The sequence below is a fragment of the Amblyomma americanum genome, chromosome 8 (genome assembly GCF_052857255.1).
Source record: "Amblyomma americanum isolate KBUSLIRL-KWMA chromosome 8, ASM5285725v1, whole genome shotgun sequence".
In the NCBI taxonomy this organism is placed as follows: Eukaryota; Metazoa; Arthropoda; class Arachnida; order Ixodida; family Ixodidae; genus Amblyomma; species Amblyomma americanum.
The window spans coordinates 37,858,581-37,865,065 of NC_135504.1; the positions used below are offsets into that span (position 1 = coordinate 37,858,581).

Below are 6,485 nucleotides of genomic sequence, written 5' to 3' on the forward strand. Positions count from 1 at the left end.
GGCCTGTGTCTCGCGACCTTGACTTCTCCAGCCGGACACCAGAACCGTTGAGTCATCTAGGCGGTCCATCAATCACTACTGACCTGTATCAGAATTTCGACTCCAGCATTTCATTGAAAGGGAAGTTGGAAAACGGTGGCGTTTTGATATCCCTTGTAGCATGTTTGAAGGAATAGCCTGCTAGCAGTCGCAATTTTTTCTTTTTAGATTTTGTATCTGGACATCAGAAGGAATGATAAATTGGCCTGCTAGCAGCCGCATTTTTTAATGAGATTTTGTATCTGGACATAGTAGGAATTATGAATTGTAAGTTGGTATAGAGAGTTAAAAGCTCTGAAGAAGCTATTCTTCGGCTTCACTGTTTTCAGTGGTAGAACCTATAAATTTCTGACCTGTCTTTACATGCTTGCATTCCCCTTAAGACCAACAAGCTGGCGTGTTGAGCGCGGCATCTTTGGCATCATTGTGTTCACGCGATGCTGGCGCCTATTTTACCGTATTTTCCCGAATATAGCGTGCGTATTGTGGCGCAGTATATCTCTGGTTCCTCAGTTTTCCCCTCTCTAGAATTGAGTTCCCAAAAAATTGTTCTCACGAATTTTGTTAGAAAAAAATCTACCCTAAATATGAGATCATAATATGAGAATATGTGGATCGACGTAGAGAGAGCTTGGCTAATCATTGTACAACCGGGCATTGTTATTCGTGTGAAACGAGGGCTTGTCATTTTTATTTGGCATTAAAAAAACACTACAGCTCTCATGCACAAAAAAACAAACGAAGTTCTTGCTTGTGGTGTCCTCGAGGGGGCATTTGATAATTTCGTGGACAAAATCCCACCTGCTGCTTTCTTGAAGCCTGAATTTCTAACTGCGTCATGGTGTAGGCTGACGTAGCATTCTCCATGCGCAGGCCGGCAGGGTTCCAAGGACACCGGATCGCATGACATGCCTGCGTCACGAGTCAAGCTGTGTGGTGGAAAAGACGCCACTTGCACGCCGCAGCCTTGCGTCCACTATGCCGTAAGTTGTCGCTGTCGAGTGGCGTGGCATGTCGCTGACAGTGGTGTTCATTCCTTAAGCACGAGGTCTATGTGCTCGAACCTTGTAACGGGAAGCGAACTTCGAGAGGGAAAAAGGCCCGCGCAGTGGAATTTTTGTAGCGATAGCTGCACAACGCTACCTCTTCGACCCTTTAACCGTGGCACCACTTGAGCTTTATAGCTGCGCCGTTGCAATTGATTGAGCGAGTTCCACTCGGCCAGATGCCAGATATAGCTATCGCGTCTCTCCAGGTTTAACCAGAGCTAAAACGCAGCAATTTTTAGTGCACTTAACCAACACTTTGAAGTCATAAATGCGTGATGTATTTTGGAAAAGGTGGTGAGGAGCGTCGTCAGACTTATGGGATGACATCACACCCCTGTGACATCACACGGCATAACTAATTAGCCACGCTAATCATCAGTATGACATCCGTTAATCACCTGCAATAATTAATACAATTAATTAGCGGCATTGTTTATCGCGTTACTTAAATTGTTGAATACAACCGTCGATTATGGTGATTAAGTAAGGTCTAATGTTAATGACCAATGACTAATGACTGACACGTTATTGTTTGATGACTGATTTTATATACTTCACCACACTACTGTTGTTCCACATTCCGCATACACATTTTGCCGACACTGCCGGTGTCTAGTAATGCTTTCGCATTATTAAAAATATTGCTTTCTTTACATACTGTGCAGCCAAGTTGACTATGCAGCAGTGGCATAAACAAAATGACACAACAGCAGTGCATGCTTATAAGATGCTTAGAATGTGCTAAATGGAGGCCAGATTTAGAAAAAGAAAGCCTGCTGCGTGCGATGTTTGGCGAAATCCACTAAAGGATCCGTCATTGACCTCTGGCTCTTCGCTTATGCGTAACGCCCATTCACAATAGTTGGGTCAGATTCGCCGATGTGTGTCAGAAGTAAGGCACAAATGCAGAATCCTTTTGAGTCAACCAAACTGTACAGAATAACGGAACATCTCGACCAACACGCTCAGTAAGCAGATGTTCGAATAAACCAAGGTGACAAGTGTGTACTGCTACGGGCTTCAGGAAGAAACATCGCGAACACAGGATGATGGCGATGAAAGACACAGGCGCTGACTAACACAACTGAAGATGATACGAAGGTGTGGACACATTTAATGAGGGAACTTATAAGGAGTGGTGTAAATGCAGAGATCCTCCCCGCGGCATCCTTCGCGTCCACATATGCGGAGGTGCTGATTCTCATTTTTTTGTTATTTTAGTTTAATTACTCTCAACTTTAATTGCCGGCGACGCTATTTGTTTACATCATTTAGTGATGACAGTCAGTCATCCTAATTAGCTAAGTGTTCCTGTAATGTAATTCGTCTACAGTGTGGTTTGAGCTGCTCATACATGTCCTCAATCCATCTCACTGAACGATCGTTCGTCAAAGGTGTAGAGCGAATGTGCCCGGCTCCCGACCCTAAGGACAGCCGTTCGATCCCACTCTGCGCGGTGAGTGACAGGTGTAAAAGGGTTAAAATAAGTACGAGGCGAGTGATGGGCGGCGGTTGATGATGCTTAGACTCGTGATAAAAATGTTACAAAATGTTGATCATTCGTTGGGTGACAGTACTGGAAAAATCGCTTGATGGGAGTCATGGTATCCACATTTCCAGACAGGCTTCCTTTTAAAGGCCACTATCTCAAGTGGACACTTGATAATCGCTTTATCGAGAACATTTACCACTTTTTAAGCTGCGCTTGTCTACACCACCTCCTAACTTCCTTCTATTTCCCCTCTCCCTTTCTCGTTATGCCTACGGTAAGCATCTCGAATTAAAAAAAAAATAATAGGCAAGTGAACCGCCTGCTTACGCATGTGGCGCAGCGGTTTCGGATGAGGATGGCATCATGTATCTCTGTAGTTCGTTTGTCGGTCGTAGTCGTGGCATTATTGATATGATTGTAAGTGTGGAAAAAAGGGTTTCTTTCACACTTGAAACGCTAGTAATGTCTCAAATGGGAACATAATGGCTAACTGTAGTTCTCATGGCAGACCTCCGTAGTTTGGCCCTTGTTTTGGGCGAATGCTTACCCCACAGGCCTTCATGTTTACTTAAACGTACAAGCCGATATCACCAACGGCCATAATTGTTAAAAGTACCGAATGTCAATATAACCAGCAGACTGGATCACTAAATCGTACCAAATTTTATTGAAGACACAGGCTTCACTAGGCTAGGTAAAGCAATCGTCCAGTAGACCTGGGAATGATCTTTAACGACCTTCAGCCCAACCGTGTTAGGCGTGTATGCCTATATGTGGTACAGTTACTGGGTCGAACCCTTGACCCCTAACCTGGACCGTGACATTTAGTTGACCTTTGACCCCTGAACTTTGGGTTGACCTTTGACCTTAAGCACATTCGATGGGGTGATGTGAAGCCACGCGATGACATCCGGTGGTGTCGTAAGACCATGCGATACAACGTCGTAGCCACATGGTCGTGTGGGTATCTACAGAACGGCGGCCGCGAGCGTGCAGCGGAGCTGCCATGGACGAGCCTCAGACGCTTAGCAAGCCTGCTTGCTTTTCGCTCAATTCCAGGGTGAGCGAAGTTAAGCCACTGTCAATTTTTCCTGTCTTTGTCAGCTCTGACTTCGGCGCTCATGCATCGCTTCGTTCGGCCGAACTCTCGTGCTGTGTGACGACGGTGCATGGTTGACCTAACATTCTCCTTGTTTCGCCGCTGCAGGGAAGCTTCAAACCCGCTGGTCGACGGCACGTCGCTGGATCCTTGTTTCCACTGCCAGAGCAGCCCTCGTGCTCCAGGGCATCTACGTCCTGGCCAGCACTTACCCACAGACAGAAAGGTGAGCAAATTCAAAGGTGATCCTTTCCCTTTCTTCGGAGTGGAGCTGACCTTTACAAGCTTGGTTATTCGGCGGTGTTGAAGGGGGAGACTTTCCGTGTTAGAGATGATGGAGACGAGGAAATATATTTGCAAAAATTTACAACAGTGAAAACAGCAAGTTACAGTAGCTGAGTCACGCAGACAAATGAGCTGCAACTTATGAACAGCTGATCTCACACAGCGAAAACACTCTGCAAGGCATTACTCATCGATCAAAAGTTAAACCTTAGGTACTCGTAGAAGTACAGTCGGGGACAAAAGTCTCTGAACCACGCGTTCCTCAAATGAAGCCGATAGCTCTGCTATTAGCCGGCGGCTGTAGACCACACTTGTGGAGATGAAAGAACAACATTCTGACTTTTGCCTTCAATAATAAAGTTACGATGACCCCTTCGTTCTTAATAGTAGTAAGCGATATAATTACAGGTCCTTCTAACTCACGTACACCCTCTCCTTCGGTTAGGTTATCCCTACGCACCCTTATATGCGCAGTTTTTGATTCTCACTTTTTTCACCCCGCCGCGGTGGCCCAGTAGTTAAGGTGCTCGGCTGCTGACTCGAAATACGCGAGTTCGAGCCCGGCCGCGGGAAGGCGTAAGGGTAGGCGTGACTTCAAAAAAAGGCGGGAGCCGGGGCGTTTAATCCGATTTAATCAGAGAAATCGGCCGCACAGGATAATAATTCGCCGTTTCTAAGAACGTCCGGAACGTGTAGATACATTTCCCAGGTAGAGAGACGAGTTCAAATTTCTCTTTAGTGCACCTTTAAGCTGCACCTGTTTCCAAATCCAAACCGTCAAAGCCACACGAACAACGGCTTCAACATCGCCCTCTACATTCAAATAGCGTTTTTGCGACAACGGATAAAAATCTATCTAAAAAGCACACAATTCCGCTGCTTCCGTTGCACGACTTACTATAGCTCATTGAATTTAAACGCGAAAGACAGCAGTTCGAAACCTCAATATCGGCCGCGGCGGCGACGTTCAGTAGGTGGCGCCTGTGTGCTGTGCGACATGAGCGCACATTGAAGAAGCCTATAGTTGGCCAAAATTAATCCGAGCCCTCCAATACGGCGTCCCTCGTAGCCCCTGTGTCGCTTCGACACGTTTAAACCCTACAATTCACAGTTTTACTTTTTGAGTTTTTTAACTTGTTCCGAGAACGTGTGCTACTTTTTACTTTGCTTGTTGAGATGTTTCCTACTTTTCACAAACGCCTAACGCCCACGCAAATAATTTTCCATTCTCTTTGGATGTCAACTAGCCTCTTTCGTTGCACACATGGGCGGGATCGTGAAACCAGAAGTACTGGCGTTTTACCTTTGACAGATAAGAATTAGGCGCGGCTACTCCCGTATAAAAATGGTCTATAGACAGTCTGTAGACTTCTTAGACTATACTGCATTCGTATAGATATTTTGTCTTTTCATAGACTATAGACTGTCTATAGACAAAAGTGGACTAAAGGTGTACGGCCATAAATCTATAGATTTATCTATAGATTTATTGATTTGTCTAGGATTTTTCTATAGAGGGTCTATAGACTTTATAGACCGAAGTCTATGGACAGGCTATAAACTGTCTAAACAAAACTTATAAGGGCTGAGTCCACAGGACCTAATCATAACAGCGTAGGTCACGCATTTCGATTGAGGCGAAATGCAAAAACTCCACGTGCTTTGCGATTCAAGCGATCTTTGACGAATCTGAGATGGTCGAAATTAATTTGCAAACATCATCCACTCCAGCATCATTCATAGCCCATGTGCAGTGTCTGGATATTGAACCTGACATACTAGTTCCAAGTGAAATATTGAGTTCCGATTGGCTCACCTGAGAACCTGAAGAAGCCGTTTTTTGGGAGCATGCAGAACATGTCCTAGACTTTTGTAGTGATGAAGAAAGAAACTTTCTTTGCTTTCTGATAGCAAAAGTGAGTAAAGTGTGATATGCCTTCCAGCTAATTAAACAAGATTTGCTCATTGCCTTTTCAGGAATGCTACCGGCGCTTTGGATGTGGGCGCTGACCGTAGGCGCCCGGGTATACACACCCGGGACCATCTAGACCTTCGCTCAGTCTGTCATCCAGCAAACAAAAAAGGTGGCATTAGTCATTGTATCTTCCATTCGCCTACGTATCGTAAAACGAAGAAGTAACTGCATTTAAAAGTTTCGAACCACTGGATGACTGCTTCACCCCGAGACGCCTGGTTGGACGCGGAGACACAGGCCGCAATGCGGGGATCGTTCGGCGCAATTCGGAAAATCAAAAGCGCCCGTCGCTGGGTACGGCTCAGCCAATAGAAGAATAGTCGTTATAAAGGGTGTTTCATCTAAGGCTTTACATAAATTTTAAAATGTGCTTTTTTGAGTTCGAAGAGGGCTTTTTCTTTCCAAAAACGTCTTTAGACAGTCTATAGTCTACCGACTCTAAATAGACGAACCCTAGAGAAGAGTCTAAAGGCAATACAAATACTATAGACAGTCTATACACAATCTATAGATTTAATGCCGGCCATACACTATCAGGAGACTTTT

General features: G+C 45.1%; 1 long non-coding RNA gene across 1 annotated transcript; it reads left to right on the forward strand.

Annotated features, from left to right (window-relative positions):
• Positions 1 to 947: 947 nt before the first annotated feature.
• On the forward strand, positions 948 to 6,022 carry LOC144102314 (uncharacterized). Its single transcript, XR_013308195.1, has 3 exons — positions 948 to 1,022; positions 3,788 to 3,905; positions 5,942 to 6,022. It is a non-coding gene; the product is annotated as an uncharacterized LOC144102314 (long non-coding RNA).
• Positions 6,023 to 6,485: the final 463 nt, after the last annotated feature.